At 44.9% G+C, this 21,149-nt stretch overlaps 1 protein-coding gene across 1 annotated transcript in view; it reads right to left on the bottom strand.

The window, feature by feature from the left end:
- The window catches only part of dbr1 (debranching RNA lariats 1), a gene marked incomplete at its 3' end in the record, with an annotated part of 32,627 nt that overhangs the window by 229 nt on the left and 11,249 nt on the right, over positions 1 to 21,149 (bottom strand).

Raw genomic sequence — 21,149 nt, 5'->3', positions numbered from 1 at the left:
TGTCTTAGCATGGCCACCCCCCCCCCCTCACTGGAAAATGCTGTTCAGAACCACCAGTTAACTGTCTATAGTGCACAATAGCGATAACAAAGATAATTCGGTTGTTAAGTCGTGACGTGTTTCCGGGTCCAACGTTGGCTGAGGCGCTCTCTTGGAAATGCCGCAGTAATAACAATTATAATTCATTATATTTGTATAGCGCTTTTCCGAGGCTCAAAGACGCTGACAATATGGGAAAAACGGGAAAGTGCTGCTGTGTCCCTTGTTGTATGAATAGATCCAAGTCTAAAAAATTATTGAACTGTCATTCTACCGCTTTAGTACACTGGTACTCTGGTGCGGGGAATTCTTTATTTGGACCCGGAAATTGCTAAACGTCACGCGTGACGTCAGACTTAACAACCGAATAGCATCCAGTAGGTGTCGAACCCAGAGTCCCTGTTAGACTTCCTGTCGGAGTCCATTGCATCCTGCCTGTCATGTGAATGCAAGGATCACATGCTATGAGTCCTCACGTGTCTGTCTGTCTGTCTGTCTGTCTGTCTATCTGTCTTACTGCTAAGAGTTGATGAAAAATGAAAACGTTTGCAATGAATCTAACACTTTTAATAATAATATGAATAATAATGTGAATAATAATATGAATAATAATAATAATGATGATGATGGCTATTACTGATCTGATGCCCAGTGAACTTGATGTCGTTGAGTTTGTCGGTGACAAAAAAAAAAAGAACTAAAAAACAGAAGTGCCTACTCCCAAGTTTTTTTCCCTGTGTTCTTCTTTGTTTTGGGCTTGCTTGGGGCGTGTTGATGAAGGCGGAATGCGATTTAATAAAAAGAAGAAGAAGAAGAAAGAAGTAGAAAAAAAGCATCTCCCTTTGACATTGGCTTGTTACCATACCGACCACCAAGAACTCTACAGGCACAACGTCATACGCTCTGTCCGTGTGCAGTGAGAAGCTAACGTCAAACACTGTATTTTGTCTAACGTTATTGTCCTAAAAACTGTTTGTCGCTGATCTTACTAGAACACACCTGCAGACCTGTAATGAACTAACCCAGAGCCTGAATCCATCGTTAAATGAGCTCTATTTGATTTTTTTATTTAAAGATTGTTTCGTAGACTGGTCATCTAGACATTTGGCTGATTATAACATTAAGTATAATTCACTTGTTAACTCTTTGAATGATCACCGGTTAGTTCAGTCAGTGTCATGTGTGTAAATGATGAATGAAAAGTTCCAAAAAGTGGGCTAAGACTCAGTTTCCCATCAGCCCCTCTGTCAAGTGTTGTTCAATAAAGCAGTGAGCTTCTGGGTGGTGTCTCTGTGGTTACGGTCCAGTGATCTGTTGTGATGGTATGTGCCTCCTAGGGGAGGTATTCCATCAACGTCGCTAAAGGAAAATCCAGGCTTATGTTGTTCAATTTTGGGAGAAAATCTGTCCTCGTCAGGGGTGTAAACTTGTCACCTTTCTGCTAAATTACCTCTGTCTACTTGAATAGACTCATTGGTAGACTCTGTCTACTTGAATAGACTCATTGGAAATACATTTGCTGGACAAAATATTGATGTGTTCAATACTGATTTCCCCCATTGTATGTGACACATTCTACTGCTTTGGTCCTCATATCGGCAACCAATCAAAATGTTCAGACTTTTCTTTTGAAACACGGAACTACGTTTCAACGTTGTTTGAGAATCACAACAAAAGAAAAGAAAGGAAAATCATTACGTCGGATCCCGCTATGAGGACCAAAGCATTAGGGCATGTCACATATTGAGCATGAGTTCGTATTAGGGATGGGACGATACACTCAACTCACGATACGATGCACCTCTCGATACAGGGGTTCACGATACGATACAGTCACGATACGATATCATAAATAAAACAAGATCAGTGTTTCCCCTAGGTTTGCTGCCTTGGGGGGGTGGCCAGCGTCATGTCCAGGGGTTGGAGGAGACACAGACAGGACTGACAGACAGGTCCATTAGAGGAGGGTCAGACAGACAGACAGGTCCGTTAGAGGAGGGTCAGACAGACAGGTCCATTAGAGGAGGGTCAGACAGAGAGACAGGTCCATTAGAGGAAGGTCAGACAGGCAGGTTCATTAGATTAGGGTCAGACAGACAGACAGGTCCATTAGAGGAGGGTCAGACAGACAGACAGACAGGTTCATTAGAGGAGGGTCAGTCAGACAGACAGGTCCGCCTGTCGCCCCCACACTGCAGAACAAGGCTCTACTAATCATGTGTTTAACAGGCAGCATTAACACACACACACAGACAGTCACACATTCAGACACACACGCACAGACACAGACACACACACACACAGAAACACAGACACACACGCACACGCACACACTCTGACACTGCTTCTAATAAGAGGGAGACATAGCAAGCAAGACGTGGGTGCATGTGTGTGTGGTTAGGTGTGTGTGTGTGTGTGTGTGTGGTTAGGTGTGTGGGTGGGTGTCTTGACCATCTTCAAGGAGGCCAATCAATGCCTCTACATCTCAGGATCTTACAGTAACTTGTTAATGTTCACCATGGTAACCAGAGACAGGGGGGGGGATGAGAGGGAGGGGGGGGAGAGGGGTAAACTATTTCTGTATAGAATATTGTATTGCAAAGGCGAGGGAGGCTGGGAGGTGGAAGATAGGGAGGGAGAGAGGGAGGGAGGCTGGGAGGTGGAAGATTGGTAGGGAGAGAGGGAGGGAGGGAGGCTGGGAGGTAGAAGATAGAGAGGGAGGGACGCTGGGAGGTGGAAGATAGGTAGGGAGAGAGGGAGGGAGGGGGATAAACTCATGTTTGTACTTATTTCTATTCTATGGAGTATGGTATTCACGGGTGGGTGGATGTGGTAGGGAGGGATGGAGAGAGGGATGTGGCAGGGAGGGGTGGATGGAGGGAAGGAGGGAGGGAGGAGGTCAACAGTTTATCTATCCTGGTTTTCAGAAGTGTGTATTACAGGGTTCTGTACATGGCTTTGCTTTGATCCTCCTTATTGGAAAATGATCGCTTAAGACCACAGGGACCAGGGCTGCATATAGGGGGCGCAGAGAGGCCTGGGGTGTGTGTGTGTGTGTGTGTGTGTGAGTGTGTGTGAGTGTGAGTGCGTGACTGTGTGTGTGTGTGAGAGTGTGTGGTGTGTGAGTGTCTGTGTGTGTGTGTGTGTGTGTGTGTGTCTGTGTGTGCGTGTGTGTCTGTGTGTGCGTGGGCGTGTGCGTGTGTGTGTGTGTGTGTGTGTTTGTGTGTGTGCCCATGGTTTTATTGCATTATGTCTGTGATGGATGTTGATGTGTAGACACTGCCAGTGCTGTGATGCATTATGATGCATATATGTATAAAATCATTATCATTAATTCTAAGACATGTGGTGATTAACCGGTTTGCGTCCTAGAAAGGTGATGTGAGCTTCTCTTCAAATAAGGTAGGCCCAAGCAACAATTGAGTTGTTGTGGTATTCTGTAGTAAGAAAGTAGTTCGTAAAAGAATGAGACCGGGATACACGCAGCTGCTGTTCAATTCGCCATTTATTCAACTCCCGTTCTTCACCTCCGGAAGTGCATACATCACTTCCGTCACTGCATACATCACTTGTATACTAGCGCCCACTGGCGGTATAAACAGGACACAACATTTCCCCCTTTCTTAAAGGAATTACAGTCAGTACAATTGAAATAAAATGAAAACTAAGGAAATGAAAATGAATGAATCAGCAGAATGAATAACAACAATAAACAGTTTATGACAGTGAAACATGAAATGAACATTCACTTTTGTCATTGCATTGTAGGACCTTTTTGTACTAAGTTAGAACCGTGTTCTATCCTACCCTTTTAGTACGTTCTCTACGGCACAAAGTCTACCAGCCACCTAGGTGGGTTTCGGACTCTCAGGTTCCTTCTTGGACCTGGTTCATTAAACACATTCTCTGCCTCGGGCACCATGAACTCCTCTAGCTCAATCTCCTTTTCACCACTGGTGCCAGACAGAGCAGCCTTGGGGAAGCGTGTAAGCTTGGATGCATTCCATTTTCGACCATCACTGAGCAGGTATGTATTCTGTCCTGCTTTACTAACTACTGTCAGCGGTTCTGTGAATCTTGATGATCCCTTTTTTACATGCTCCGGTCTGCGGACACGTACGGTGTCATTCACTTGGAACATGGGCACTTTCGCTCCCCTCATTCTGTCTGTGTACTCCTTACTCTCCTGTTGCTTGCGTCTCACTGTCTCCTGCACTTTCTCATGTGACTTAATTTGTTGTGAGACAGGGAGGACATTTAGTTTTGTACGCATCTTTCTGTTCCTCAGCAACTCAAAGGGAGTAGCTCCTGTAGTAGCATGCGGCGTAGCGCGATAGTTCAGTAAGAACTCTGTTACTACATGTTTCCATGGCTTGTGCATTCTCTCAGCCGTCTGAATACACTCTTTGAGAACTCGATTAAATCTCTCAATAGCCCCGTTGGCTCTTGGATAATAAACACTGGAACGCAGGTGCTTTATCTCTCTCTCTCCCAGAAAGCTTGCAAAAGCATGGGAGGTAAACTGACATCCGTTGTCAGAGACCAGGAAGGAAGGGTTACCTTCACGACTAAACACTGTAGTCAAGAAGCTAATAACCGCCTCTGTAGTTACAGTAGAGACAAACGCCACCTCTGGCCACTTACTGTAATAGTCTGTGAGTGTAATAGCATAACGGCAGTCCCATGTCGCCCAGTCAAAGGGACCAACAATGTCAATGGCCACCTTCTCCCATGGTCCACCTGGCAGTTCCACTGGGGTAAGTGGTGCAGGCGCAGTTTTGGCTGTTTTGTCATTGTATGCATAGTTAGAAGCATCGGTAGTGACATAAGTAGGTAACTCAGGATCATATAATGCTAAGGTAGGACTCTCAGTAATCAGTCTCTTAACCTCAGTAAAACTGGACTCTGCATCCGCTGTCCATTCAAACTTAGTGTCAGTAGATTCCCTGAGTGTAGCACGTAGCGGTTCCACCACAGTAGAGAAGTCAGGTATGAATTTACTATACCACGATGCAAGTCCTAGGAAGGACCGCAGGGAGGATGTGTCGTGCGGGGCAGGCGCGTTCGCCACAGCACTGACCCCGTCTTGGTCAGGATGAAGACCATCTTTGGACACAGTGTGGCCCAGGAAGCGCAGAGCTTTCTGGTTGAACTTACACTTGTGCATGTTCAGTTTAAGTCCCACTTCATTTAGAGCATGTAGCACTCTCCGTAGGCTGACATCGTGATCCTGCTGTGTGATGCCGTAGCAAATCACATCATCCAGGTAGGCCTGTACGCCTGGCAAGCCTGTCAGTACAGTCGACATCATTTTCTGAAAAGCTGAAGGAGCAGAAGCGAGGCCAAATGGCACTCGGCAGAAACGAAAGAGCCCCTCATGCGTGATAAACGCAGTTAAATCACGGCTATCTGGATGCAATGGCAACTGGTGATAAGCAGAGGCTAAGTCTATAGTAGAAAAGACTGTGGCTCCACGGAGCTCAGCGAACAGTTCATCCATGTGCGGTAAGGGATGACAGTCACTGATGATTGCCTTATTAGGTTCTCTGAGGTCAACACACAGGCGAGGCTTTCCTCCCCCCTTTCTCTGGGTCACAACTATAGGGGAAACCCATGGAGATGCATCTATACGTTCTATAACGCCTTTTTCCTGTAGATCTGCGAGCTCATCGGTCACAGCCTGCCTCACTGAGAACGGAAGCCTCCTCAGTTTCTGCTGTACTGGCATAGCATCTGGTTTAACCTGTATTTTGTGCATAAAACCTTTTGCACACCCTAACTCCTGTACTAGAACCTCTGGTTCGGTCTGTGGAGTAGTACTCTGTACAGTAGGTGCTCGGAGCACAGTAGGAGAGCTAGCAGAGCTAACAGTAATAATTTTGTTACCCTCAATGCACATCTGCAATGCTACAAATAAATCTAGTCCCAGCAATGCATTTCCTGATTCAACCACTATCAATGAACCTGTAACTGAATGTCCATTATGAACAACTGTAGCATGCATGCAACCTTTAACAGGAATTTTCTCTCTGGAGTAAGTAAGCAGATTCACTGTAGGCTCAGCAAGGACACATGTATGGAAAAGTGTCTGGTAAGTACTCTCTGGAATAATAGAAACAGATGAGCCTGTATCCACTATCAGCTCAACATCATGGGAATGATAATTTGCATCAACTCGTACAGTACACATAATTTTATCATTCACGACGGCCCCCTGCATGTAAAGCACAGTAACGTCATTCACCATTACCTCACGCACCTCTTTTTGAGCCGATCTACACACCTTGGAAAAATGTCCAACTTTTCCGCATGTATTGCAAGTCACCTTAACCGCTGGGCATGTAGGCTTGTTAGCTAAGTGTCCTGTGGATCCGCATCGGAAGCAGGCGCGCTGATTCCCAGTTGTAGCTGGCTGGCTGTAGACCGTGGCAGGTGCAGTCGTCGTCGGATCTTTCTTCTTGCCCTTGTCGAACCTCCTCCTCGTCGGCTGTTTCTCGATGGCTCTCACCGAAGCTGTAGCTCCAGAGAGAACGTTGGAGTTCCGTAGTCCAGCCTCGATTTGTAAGGCCATTGAAGTAGCTTTGTCCAGAGACAAGTCCGATTCAAGCAAAAGTCTGTCTCGTATGCGTGTATTAGCAACACGCTCAATCAGTTGATCACGAATCATTTGTTCCTCCATGGCGCCAAATTCACAAGCTGCAGCTAGCTCGCGTAATGAAGCAAGGAACTGATTAACCATCTCGTCAGGACCCTGAGCTCTCTGTCGAAATTTGTGACGTTCAGCAATCACATTCACCTTAGGAACAAAGTACTTTTTCAGTCCATCCACGGCAGAAGTGTAGGTAACACCCGTATCCTTTAGAGTGTAGAACAGTCTTTGTCCTTCGGTCCCCAGTGCATGTAGAAGAATCGCGCGCTTTCTTTCCTCCGGCCATTGTTCTCCGGTAGCATCAATTACTAGCATGTAATTTTCAAACATTCTCAACCAAGTAGGAAAAGAAATAGCAGGTTCGCCTGGCACAGGCATGAACGGTGTAGGTAAGGGTACGGAAATAGCCATCCTCGTCGCCAAAAATGTGGTATTCTGTAGTAAGAAAGTAGTTCGTAAAAGAATGAGACCGGGATACACGCAGCTGCTGTTCAATTCGCCATTTATTCAACTCCCGTTCTTCACCTCCGGAAGTGCATACATCACTTCCGTCACTGCATACATCACTTGTATACTAGCGCCCACTGGCGGTATAAACAGGACACAACAGTTGTTGGCAGATATTACAATTGGACCACGTTTGGTAGTGCATATGCAGGGTTTTTCCTGCATAGAGAATTATGAGGCGGCCGCCTCCGACAAAACTGCAATTGCGACACTGCACCGACGTGGTGGCGGGATAAGTTAGCTTTCGTTTTCGCTAGCGAAATAGCTGATAGTTGATGTTGACTGCTCAAGGAGAATACATATTTGAAAGTACAGAATGCCTGAGAGCCTTATATTGCATTATATTACATTATATTTTGATTGGTCATCTGGTGCCTGAATATTCTGTTTTCCTTTTAGGTGGTCCTTTTCTGATATTGTTGGCTTAGGCTATGATAGAGCGTCTCTTCTATCATGTAGCCAATCATTTCATCATTCTTGCATTGTGTTTTTGTTAAAAATGGCATGGGATATGTGTATTGAGAAAAGTATGTATGTGTGTGTGTGTGTGTGTGTGTGTGTGTGTGTGTGTGTGTGTGTGTGTGTGTGTGTGTGTGAGAGAGAGAGAGAGAGAAACAAAGAGAGAGCGCTTTTGGCATCAGAAGGTTTTTGTAGGTAGCCTACTTCTCTAAAGAGCATTAGCTGCCAAGTCTCACGCAATCGCCGTGAGACTCACGCATTTCAAACAGTTCTCACGCTCTCACGCCGCATCTCTATTTCTCACGGCGATAAATAACAATTGATTGTTAAGTTGAAGCTTTCGCTCTATTGTTTTGGAAGGACAACGCAGGTGCATTCAAGTGGAAACTTTACGCACCTGCTCGAAAACTTTGTATCTATTGTTTGGAAGGACAACGCAAGTGGATCACAGAACGCGCTATATGACCATCGTTTCGTGAGTAGAACAAAGCTGAAATGCCCAAGCTCTGCTCTGCCCTGGGACAAATTGTTTGATACAATGTTTGATGTTTGATGGAAGCGCTTGTGAAGTGTTGATAACGTGGATGTCTGTCAAAGCCGACAATTGAATAATTGGGGCGGGAAGGAATTCAAGCGCTTACGTACCTCAAGCGCTTACGTAAAAGCGCTGCTTTTCACCGTCAATATAAAACTGTCACGTTGTTCCATGCAATAAAACAACATTACGGCTCTATCTATCTAAATAGAGGACTTGTGCGACGTAATGGACGTCGAAAGTAACACAAAACCGGACGAAGGTCCAATTCAAAATGCAAATGAAACATTAACTAAATTAATTGGGACACGCAGAGGGAATCTGAGTGCTGAGAGCCCACAGGTCCACAGAGGACGCCATAGCGACGACTCTTCAGTCTCCACGCCACTCTATCCCACCTGGAGAGGGGAAACAGCTATGCGAGACTGCTCTTCGTGGACTTCAGCTCCGCCTTCAACACCATCCTTCCAGACAGGCTAGTGACCAAACTACTAGACCTGGGTCTATCACACTCTATATGTGCGTGGATCAAGGACTTCCTGACCGACCGCCCCCAGAGGGTGCGGGTGGGCCCCCACACCTCCACAGCCCTCAGCCTCAGCACTGGGTCCCCCCAGGGCTGCGTGCTAAGCCCCATCCTCTACAACCTCTACACCCACGACTTCACCCCCGTCCACCCCAGCAACTACATCGTAAAGTTTGCAGACGATACCACCTTGGTGGGATGTATCTCGGGGGGGGACGAGGCGGCGTACAGGGATGAGGTAGAGCAACTGAGCAAGCTGTGCAAGGTTAACAACCTGCTGCTAAACAAGTCAAAGACCCAGGAATTCATCGTAGACTTCAGGAGGAAAAAGTCTGAGATCCAGCCCCTGCTCATCGACGGAGAGAGCGTGGAGAGAGTCTCAACCCTCCGATTCCTGGGACATCACATGCGGGATGACCTGGCCTGGAAGGACAACACAAAAGGCACCATCAAGAGGGCACAACAGTGGCTATACACCCTGAGATGCCTCAGGACGGATTGTATGGCAGCTAGTGCTGAGGCACAAACATGTACATTTCAAGCCTGCAAACTGTGACACTTTAAATAACGTGAAAAAATACTTTTGTGCAATATGACAACCCTAGTTGACTATCTGTGCAGTATAGTACAGTGGATTGTGTACATAGCCTTTATTTATGTAAACCAGCTCCTTACCTTCTTGTGATTTTATTCTTTTTCTAAAAGTTTTTTTTTTTTTTTTTACTTTCCTAACACCAGGGGAGCCACCCCTCCTAAATTTCGTTGTTTGGTACCTGTACTGTAGCAATGACAATAAAGTCCATTCATTCATTCATTCATTCATTCATTCATTCATTTGACAAGAAAAATTAAGGAAATAAAAGCTCTGATGCAAGAGAATGATGTTGAAAATGTTGTCAATCGTATGGATGTGTTCAATACAAATCTCAATGAATTCAAACGACTTCATAAATCAGTGCAAGTGCTTCACCCTGAGGAGGAGAAAGGGTACGACCGGACGGACTGGTATGAACCAAAAATTAAACGTTTTATGGAATTTCAAGATGTACTTGATGTATGGATACAGGCTGCAATGGATGTTCAACCTAAACACACAACTGAATCTCTGCACCATGATACTGTTGGGCCTCATGACAGTGTCTCACACTGTTTTTTGTTTCTCTACTGTAACATAATCAGGTACATTAATAATAATTATTAATAATTACAATTTACAATACAAATACAACAATTGGGGGTCCCTCAAAATTTTTTTGACAAAATCACCCACCAAGCCCTCATTCTGACCCAGGAAAAACCCTGGTATGTACTGTATAACATGATAGCCATCTATGAGCAATGCACTGTATATAAGATGATGACCATGGGTCTTTCTGCTGCTGACCATGGGGCTGAGTCCTGTTGATGGGGCCAATTTTTCTTTTAGAGTCTGTAGGCTACTGTATTTGTTTATTAAGATTTCATAAATATGATATATTGTCTGAATTGTTTTCTTGTTTTATAAAATGTAAATTATTTTCATTTCTTGTGCTGGTTTATTATGAACAACATGTAAAATTGCAGGAAACTAGCACAAATAATTGGGTGGGAGAGAGGGGCTGCCGCTGACAAAACATGCACAGTTTTGGGTCGCTCCACCGCCAAAAAATCTCACTCCAAACTTTTGGTGAAACTTGGCAGCCCTGTTAATCATGTAGATGTTCAGTAGATCAGTCAAAACTATATTTTTGGGAGTTTACAAATATTAACAAACAAAAAAGTAACCCTACATTATACTGGCTGGCTGTTGATGTCATAATGGGTGATCATAGTGGAGTTAGAGTCTTGGGTGTGCCAACATTCTGGAAGACAGGCAGTTGCAGAAAGATGGCACCTTGGTAAGTACTGTATCCACTTGTCTTCCTTATATATATATATATTATAACATCTGTGACCAAGCCATTGATTGGATGTTTTTGGGGAAAAAATACAATTCTATCTATTTTGACACTAAACAGAGAATATTCAAGTTGTTCTGTCGGTGTAAATTAACATTCCCAAGACCAAATAATTGGTAAACATGAGTTTCTCATAAGACTTTCCTTAACTTAGGTGGCTGATAAGGTTCAAATGGATAGCTATGTTTTCAGGTTATTTATTATCTGATATGGCCCATACGCAACATTTAGTTTTACTTTGGGCTGACTAGGTAGGATAAGGAGAAGTTTGTATACTTGTTTGGTTACACATGAGTGGATTACTTGAATACTCTTGTTGGCCTCTAATAGTATTTTTTCAACACTGAAAATGTTTATGTATGTAAAGCCTACTGTAGTTGTACTACATAAGCGTCTTTGAGTGTCTAGAAAAGGGCTATTTAAGTCTAATGTATTATTATTATTATTATTATTATTATTACAATGAATTTGAGGAACTTGTTGCAGTAATGACACTTCCTCCATCTTTTAGCAATAATAACCATGTCATTTTGACAACCCAGAAAATTATAAATTGTGTTTACATTTTGCTGGGTTGTCATGGTAACATTAGGCTACATGTCAGAGTGACATCATTGGAGGGTTCCAAGGGTGCATTGGGTGCAGGAAGGTCCTGACAGAGTGATGATGTCATATAATGGGGTTGCCAGGTGATATTCTAGAAGGTGAGAGTAGAACAACAGATGGTTTTAGCAGTTGGTACAGAGACACTGAAGAGGTTACGTGAGTACGATATCTTTGGATAATGATTATGTAACAGGTTGTAAATAGGCTAACTAGTTTGGTGATGGTGAAATTCCTGCTAAAAATGTGAATGTTAGTCTCAGGAATGTGTTCAAACAGCGACATCTACTGGTAGTAGAACATCTATGAAGTGATCATTTATGAAGTAATAATTTATTACTGTAACTTAGTTGGCACTGTGTCTCGGATGTGATGCTGCTGTTGCTGCAGTGTGAACTATTGATGGGTATATAAGCCCTAGACCTCATGGATTTAAAGATGTTAAAAAAATGGAGTCTGGGTGTGGCTGCGCGGGTGCGTGTGTGCGTGTGTGTGTGTGTGTGTGTGTGTGTGTGTGTGTGTGTGTGTGTGTGTGTGTGCGTGCGTGCGTGCGTGCGTGCGTGCGTGCGTGTGTGTGTGTGTGTGTGTGTGTGTGTGTGTGTGTGTGTGTGTGTGTGGGGCGGGGGTCTGGATGTGGCTGCGCGGGTGTGTGTGCGCGCGAGCGCTGACTCCGCTGAGTGTCAAAGTCTAGCTCGTTTATTGTTTGAAAGTGATCCAAAGTGTCAATGCCAACAGAGATTCTTATATAAAGAAGCTTTTTCTTTACAACCCGACGTCCTAGACATATTTTTTGAAGGTAGAAATACGAAAAGGAGAATGGCTTTTTGGCACGTTGCTCCTGCAACTGATGCTTCAATCACAATGTCACGCAATATCAACGTCAGTCACTTTGGAAGTTCAAACAGCCTCACAGTCATCCATGAACTCATAGGGGACAAGTCATTCTATAATAATTATATATAAATATAAAATACGTCATTTCACATTCTCTTCCTTGTTCAGATGTTTGTAGAAAGTTATAGAAATGCCAAATAAGAAGAAGAACCAGGGAGATGACTTCAATGTCCAGTCTGCTTGGCAGCTTGAAAAGGAGTTTCCCGATGACGACATCACCTTAACCGAATCTCTGGCCCACAGAGCAGAACCCAGAGGTGTGTGTGTGTGTGTGTGTGTGTGTGTGTGTGTGTGTGCGTGTGTGTGTGTGTGTGTGTGTGTGCGTGTGTGTGTGTGAGCATGCGTGTGCGTGTGCGCGTGCGCGTGCGTGTGCGTGTGCGTGTGTGTGTGTGTGTGTGCGCGCGCTGAGTAGAGATCAACGTGAGTCTTGTGTGTAAATTACCGGAGAGTCTTGAATTACAGATTTGCGCTTTAAAAATGTGCCTTGATAAGTAAAAGTCTATGGGCTTGACGGCCCGCCTGTATTAATAGAGTGTTTTAACTTTTTAGGTTAAATTATTCACTTTAATTGGTCCCAGAAGGCCTTGCGGCAAGACGTCATAGAAGTTGACAGTTTAGTTTGTTGGTTTTTGAGAAATGCAAATTGTAACGTCCAGAATTAAAGTGAACATCCAATAACTCGTTTATTGTTTGAAAGTGCTCAAAAGTGTATGCCAACAGATTTTTTAATATAAAGAAGCTTTTGCTTTATAACCCGACGTCCTAGCCATCATTTAGGAAGGTAGAAATACAACAAGGATACAGATTTTTGGCACGTTGGCACGTTACTTACTTACTTACTTACTTACTTACTTACAACTGATGCTTCGATCACAATGTCGCGCAATATCTATACGTCAGTCACTTTTGAAGTTCAAACAGCCTCACAGTCATCCATGAACTCATAGGGGACAAGTCATTCTATAATAATAATATATAAATATAAAATACGTAATTTCATATTCTCTTCCTTCCGTTTTTTATATCGTAGTCATGAGCAGGAGCACTCAGAGGAAGCTGGAGGAGAAGAGGGAGAAATGGAGGGCCGTGGTGGAGACCAAGTGGAGGGCCGTGGCCAAGGACTCTGAGCTGGAGGCCGAGGACTCTGAGCTGGAGGCGGAGAAGGCCAGGAGCACTCAGAGGAAGCTGGAGGAGAAGAGGGAGAAATGGAGGGCCGTGGTGGAGACCAAGTGGAGGGCCGTGGCCAAGGACTCTGAGCTGGAGGCCGAGGACTCTGAGCTGGAGGCGGAGAAGGCCAGGAGCACTCAGAGGAAGCTGGAGGAGAAGAGGGAGAAATGGAGGGCCGTGGTGGAGGCCAAGTGGAGGGCCGTGGCCAAGGACTCTGAGCTGGAGGCCAAGGACTCTGAGCTGGAGGCCAAGGACTCTGAGCTGGAGGCGGAGAAGGCCAGCAGCGCTCTGGCAAAGGCGGAGTTGGAGAGAGCGAGGGAGGAGGTGGAGGAGGGCCGACAGAGAGAGAAAGGCCTCCTCCAAAATCTCCACGATATGGAGGAAGAAAAGAGGAGCCTCGTCTGTGACAACTCCGACCTGGAGAAGGAGAGGAGCCAGGCCCTCGCTGCCCAGCGAGAGACTGAGGGGAGCCTGGCCGGGGTCAAGGCGACCCTCCTGGAGACCGCCAACGCAACCAGGGAGGCAGAAGACCACATCAAGGCCCTGCAGAAAGAGGCCCTGGAGGACAAGCTGGCGGCAGCTGAGAAGGCTCAGGTGCTTGACAGGGAGGTGGAGAAAAGCAGACAGAGAGAGAGAGACCTCAAAAGAAAAGTCCATGTTATGGAGCAGGAGAAGAGGAGTCTTGTCTTGAGCAGAAGAGGAGTCTTGAAGGAGAGGAGCCAGGCCCTCGCTGCCCAGCGAGAGACTGCGGAGATCCTGGCCGGGGTCAAGGCGACCCTCCTGGAGACCGCCAACGCCACCAGGGAGGCAGAGGACCACATCAAGGCCCTGCAGAAAGAGGCCCTGGAGGACAAGCTGGCGGCAGCTGAGAAGGCTCAGGTGCTTGACAGGGAGGTGGAGGAAAGCAGACAGAGAGAGAGAGACCTCAAAAGAAAAGGCCATGTTATGGAGCAGGAGAAGAGGAGTCTTGTCTGTGACAACTCCGACCTGGAGAAGGAGAGGAGCCAGGCTGATGCAGGTGAGAGGGTTTTCTGTTGACTTCTCCCTGTAGAATGTTGATTATTTGAAGACTTGTTTGATGAGAAGAAAAAAATTCTTTCATTCCATTAAACATCCAATCACAGACAATGATAATGACTTGAACATCATTCCAATATCCACATCCTAACATTCACTATGAATGCAAGGCTGGGAAATGACTCCATCATGGTATGCTAGTGTGGATATTGTAACACAACCATTGATTGTCTTAATGTACTACAGACTATATGTCATAGGTGGCAATAAAACCCCAGAATCCTCTCTGTTTGGTTCTTTTAGCTCCTGTGATGTCCTCCGCTTCCTTCAGTCAGCCGACCAGAGACTCCAGCCACGAGAGCCTGCTGTCCAGGCTCTTCAGCTCTCCACAGGTCTACAACAACACAGTGGATCTGTTCTCCAGGGCCATCCAATCACTGAGACCCGACACCTCCACAGCCTCGGTCACACAGCCTCAGAGGGATGCTAGTGGGAAGAAGAAGAAAGGGAAATTCTGGAAATTCTGTTCAATGGTGAAGCGCAAGGTAAAACAGAAATATACAGTGAATGTATAAGAGAGCCACATTCCACATAATTTCACATTAAGGAAATGTAATGTAAAGGTAAAGTCTTACCAGTTTATCGTAAAACAACAGACAAGCTATGCATTGTTGTTGTAGGAATACTGGGGTTTTAAGAGATATGTTCTGTCATTGATTCTTCTTCTGTAACAACTGATATAGCGCAAGAGGACCAACCAGGCTGGTGTCCAGCCTCCAGCCCCAGGACAGGAGGACATCAATGACGGTGTCCAGCTTCCAGCTGAAGGACAGAAGGACATCAAGGTAGGTATCCAGCCTCCAGCTGAAGGACAGAAGGACATCAAGGTAGGTGTCCAGCCTCCAGCCCCAGGACAGGAGGGCATCGAGGTTGGCCACGACGATGGACACAGCAGAGGTAAGTCAACATGTAGAACACATAGACCAAGGACATACTAACCAAACTAATGAAGTATTCTATTCTGTAGCTAAGGCCTGGTGAAGCTCATATGAACTCTCTCTCCTCTCTCTAGCGGCCAGCCCAGTGACAGCTGAGTTGCCGCCTTGTGAGGAGAGCGGAGCTTCAAAGAAACAGAAGCGTTCCCGCCTCCAGAGGATGCTCACATCTGTGAAGAGCCTTGGGCTGCTGAGCTGCGGTCCAGGCAGACGGCCTCCGTCCCCCCAGTAACCGTCTTCACGACGATGGACACAGCAGAGGTAAGTCAACACATAGAACACATAGACCAAGGACATACTAACTAAACTAATAAAGTATTCTATTCTGTAGCTATAGGCCTGGTGAAGCTCATATGAACTCTCTCTCCTGTCTCTAGCGCCCGTCCTCCAGAGGACGCTCACAACTGCAAACAGCCTTGGCCGGAGCTGCTGTCCACCGTGAATAAAAAATAATTTGGGTTGCATTCCTTTTGCTTGTGCATTTTTCATATCTTATGAACTTGTTATGCTGAAGATTGTGTAACTAGATAAGTGATCTTAAATATCATAGCTAGAAGCAACTGCGATTACAGCAACAAATATAGTAGCTAAGCATGTTTACAGCTATGCCTGAGGCAATATCCCAATAGAAATGTAATCATAACAAGAATCATATACAAGAATCATATACAAGAATCATAACAAGAATCATGTAATGAATCATTAGAAATATACATGAGCTAGAAATGGTAGGCCTACTGAAGAAAGATGGTCATCCATTCTCCCTCCCTCCCTCCCTCCCTGATACTAAACAACAAAGTAATTACTATTAAAGTGATTATTACTATACATTTATTAACTTTAACTTTATGAAGCAGTTTAATTGGAGTTGTGTTAGCCACATAAAGAAAATACATATCTAGAACTGAATTATGAAGGTTACTATGGGATTAGGTTAGAGAGAGAGAAGGAATGAGGATTGTGTTACAAGCAATATCCCCCTACCTGGTCGTACCCTAAAATGTCCACTAGATGGCAGGTATGTATCAGCATAAAGCAGGGGTCTACAACCTTTTTTCATCTGAGAGCTACTTTGAAAAAATGTAAGTGGCCGAGAGCTACTCATATCTTATTACTTACATTCATTCACATAACGAATTATTTTGTCTTTTTGTCTCTTTCAAAAAATATTGTGCATGTGTGTAATAAGTGTGTTGACTCATTCCTACACTTAGTGAGATGAATGTCACTGCATGGAGTCTACTACAGTTGTGTATGCTGGAGTGTATCCACTTAGGTTCACTCTTATAGAGTAATTTAAATGGTCATCTGTCAGGCTTGTTCAGAATGTAGATTTCATTACATTCATATCAGAAAAAGCTGATTCGCAAAGGTATGTAGACAAATAAAGCAAATACTTTCAGGGCTGCTTGGTGAATATTCTTATAGTTGTCTGGGTCTACCAGGCTCCAGAAATGTTGTGAATGTTGTTGCGATTGTAGCTGGACATTATTCTGGAGATTTAACCTCCATCTCCATCTCTACAAGATTGACACTGAACAGTTCATCTATCTGCTCTCAGTGTTTCCCCTAGGTTTGCTGCCTTGGGGGGGTGGCATGGACTGTGGCATGGAACCCCCCCCTCGGTGATGATAACTCAGCATTAAGGGTTGGTTGGGGGTAAGACCCTGCGACATACCAGCGTCATGTCCAGGGGGTGTACTTGTACATCAAGCCGCCTCACGCTACAGAAACAGGAAAATCCTGCCCTATGGGCCATTAGGCTGGAGAACCATCGGTTCACAAGGCTACTTATGTGATCTTGACTACCTGTCCACTTTCTCACCTGGTTCTTGCTGTCTCTCTCTCTGGTGTGCCGACACCATCCTGCTCTCTCTCCTTCTCTCCGACTCTATCCTCCTCTCTCCCTTGTAGTATATTTTCACTTGATTGCACACACACATGCATGGTATGTCCTGTTCTGCTGGGAATGGGGGTTTTACGACTCTGTGTTGGAGATGGTCATTCACAAGAGGGAGGACCTCCTGGCCTCTCCCCCTTGACAATCTCTAGGCAAGGTGATAGGCCATGGTCTGTGGTAGATATTTGCATACGAAAAGACATAAAGGCCTTCGCACAGGGGCAGACCGGCCTCTTATTCACCCCTGCTGAAGATCAGACCAGACCAGACCAGACCAGACCATCTGTACTTTAAATAAATCGTCTTGAACTCAGAATTGATTCTTTGATTCATAACCAACAAGAGAAATACACCACACCCTCTTTTGCTGTCAACCAAAAGGCAAACATAACGGTGCCGCATCAATATGCCGACGGACCATTGTGCCGACAGCCCTCCCTGCATGTGAATGCTCTCCGCTTCTCTGTTACGGTACATGTGGGAAAACTACGGTTAGGGTTAGGTGCTACGTCGACTTGGTACATGCTGGCATGTCTAACCCTAACCCTAATCCTATCCCTAACCCTAACCCTACCCCTAACCCCAACCCTAACCCTAACCCTAACCTTAACCGTAGCACCTAACCCTAACCCTAACCTTAACCGTAGCACCCTAGCACCTAACCCTAACCCTAACCTTAACCGTAGCACCCTAGCACCTAACCCTAACCCTAACCTTAACCGTAGCACCCTAGCACCTAACCCTAACCCTAGTTTTCCCACATGTACCGTCTTGTCAGCTCTCGCAGAAATCTGCTAATAAGCTGTCGGCATCGTGGTCCGTCGGCACAGCGGGTGGGCCCCAACATAACAACCAGAGTATTTCTAATATAATAAGAGGTATAAATTGATCCATATCAATGTATAACATTATTATAATTGAATATTGGATTGCTGTGGGCAATGCAGTCAGATAATGTCATTTTGACTTTACTCTCACCTGAAAAAAAATCGTATGTCCATCTATAAAAAACTGACATTTCCAATGCTTCAATCCACTGTCCATGTACTGTAAATATGCCATTATGGTATTACCATGAAACCCAATTCTAGCAGAGTAAGAAAGATTATATATCTACTTTAAGTAAAATAATAAAGTGCATCCAGTTAGCTCTTTAGCTGGCAAGTGTGCAGCAGACTAGCTCATCTAATCACCTCTGAGCTAGTTAGCTTGCTAGTTCTTTGACTATTTACACCATGGAATTATAGTCACACACGCACGTCGCGCGCACACACTCGCGCAAAATCTTGTATTATTCTCCAGTGCGGCACAGTGCGAAGCGAAGTGTGGAGATAGGTCTGGTTATGTGAAGTGTGGAGATAGGTCTGGCTATGTGAAGTGTGGAGATAGGTCTGGCTATGTGAAGTGTGGAGATAGGTCTGGTTATGAAGTGTGGAGATAGGTCTGGTTATGAAGTGTGGAGATAGGTCTGGTTATGTGAAGTATGGAGATAGGTCTGGATATGAAGTGTGGAGATAGGTCTGGATATGAAGTGTGGAGATAGGTCTGGATATGAAGTGTGGAGATAGGTCTGGATATGAAGTGTGGAGATAGGTCTGGTTATGAAGTGTGGAGATAGGTCTGGTTATGAAGTATGGAGATAGGTCTGGTTATGAAGTGTGGAGATAGGTCTGGTTATGAAGTGTGGAGATAGGTCTGGATATGAAGTGTGGAGATAGGTCTGGATATGAAGTGTGGAGATAGGTCTGGCTATGTGAAGTGTGGAGATAGGTCTGGTTATGAAGTGTGGAGATAGGTCTGGATATGAAGTGTGGAGATAGGTCTGGTTATGAAGTGTGGAGATAGGTCTGGATATGAAGTGTGGAGATAGGTCTGGTTATGAAGTGTGGAGATAGGTCTGGTTATGAAGTGTGGAGATAGGTCTGGATATGAAGTGTGGAGATAGGTCTGGTTATGAAGTGTGGAGATAGGTCTGGTTATGAAGTATGGAGATAGGTCTGGTTATGAAGTGTGGAGATAGGTCTGGTTATGAAGTGTGGAGATAGGTCTGGATATGAAGTGTGGAGATAGGTCTGGTTATGAAGTGTGGAGATAGGTCTGGATATGAAGTGTGGAGAGGTCTGGTTATGAAGTGTGGAGATAGGTCTGGCTATGTGAGACTACTGTCGGACTAATGTTGCCAACAAGCCTTGCCTCTCACGAGATTAGGGCAGTGGTGGTCTAGAGGGGATAGTGAGTTGGATTTATGATCAGAAGGTTGTGAGTTCAAATCCCACCTGAAACCACACTACTACTAGTGTGCCATTGAGTAAGGCACTTAGCCCTCAGTTACTCCAGGGGGAATGTCCCTGTAATTCGTAATTGTAAATCGCTTTGGATTAAAAGCGTCTGCTAAATGGCAAAATTATTTAATTTAAAATTAGATTCAGGTTGGGTGCGTTTAACGTGGATATTTTAGCCTGCTTGTCAGATGTTTGGTGTCTACGTCCGTAATAATTCCTCTTTATTACGGACGCCTCCCCCCGCCTCCAAAAGAAGTGTAGCTAATGGAAAATAAAACAGTTTATTTCGTGATCCATTTTTCTGAAACACGGTGCGTATTGTCACGTTTTTGTATCGCGATATATCGCCATACGATATTCCGTCCCATCCCTAGTTCGTATGCTTAATATCCACGTTCTGAGGAACCAACGCTTAACACGGAGTAAAGACGGCACAAGAAGATCAAAGTTCAAAATGAATTTATTAACAAACATATTCATGTCATGATCCTCCTCCTCCTCCTCCTCATCATTTTCACAGCGACCCCCCCCCAGTATCATTCCATGCTTCAACCAGAGCTGTAGAAGAACTAGAGGACAGTTTCCCCCACACACACACAAACTAGAAAACAGGACTTGTCGTTGAAATCCAAATAGTTCTTTAAAAATCTGTATTCATCCATGATTTAACTTTTTACAAAAAAGGGATGAAAATTAAAAAAATCAATGTCCCTTAAAAACCCATTTTTTTCTCTGTGTTGGTTTACATGAAGGACAATATCAGAACAGTTGTTGAATAGAAAGAGAATCTAGAATCTAGAATCTAGCGTTTGACAAATTAAAGTCACTGTTACAAACTGGCTCCCCAACACTGTTGTCAGTCTCAGTCACCCCCCCCCCCCCACCCATGTTCCCCAGTCCTAACATCACCCCCCCCCCACCCATGTCAGCGTTTCCTCCAGGAATTTTTACAATGGTGGCGGGTAGCCTTGACCGCCGCGCGATTTTTCTTTCGCGTGCACGCGCATGAAACGCGCACGCGCGCTCAAAACAACGACGTAATTTCAGCCAAAACTAGAGGATGGCCAAAAAAATAATAATGAAAATACAGAATATAAACTTGTGACTGACAGTAAGGGATTAAAGGCACCGGCGACGGACTAAAAGAGAAATCCGTTTACCGGGTTTTTACACGCACATGAGTTGTTGTAAGACTCATAAATGTTTCATTTCCACGGCAAAACAAACAATACACAACGAGGGGTTAGTACTACCACCGCATGATACAGCTGCATGTCATAAACTCGTGTAGAACAGCTGGGGAGTCTGAATATGTTTTCAACAAGGCAACAACTCTGCTTCTCACTCCAATTTTAAACTCTGAGAGCGCTGGAGCGCACACTGGGCCCGACGTCATAGAGAAACCGAGTCATTTGATTGGACGAGAGGCATTCCACGAGTGCTGATCGGATTTCCTGAGTGAATTTACGAACGCAGCCAGTTTTGAAAGCGCGTCGCCTCGCGCTCGATTGCAGTGCGAACACAAACGACGAGGTTAATTGCAACATTGTAACATATTGTAAATAACTACCCCTAAATCGTAACGAAATGTTGGTCTGGAAGCGGCCTAAATCTAGCTTCAATCTGCTTTTTTTCTGTT

The sequence above is a fragment of the Nansenia antarctica genome (assembly GCF_963989245.1).
Source record: "Nansenia antarctica genome assembly, chromosome: 7".
NCBI lineage: Eukaryota > Metazoa > Chordata > Actinopteri > Argentiniformes > Microstomatidae > Nansenia > Nansenia antarctica.
The sequence above is the reverse complement of the archived record's forward strand: the minus strand, read 5'-3'. Positions and strand labels throughout refer to the sequence as shown.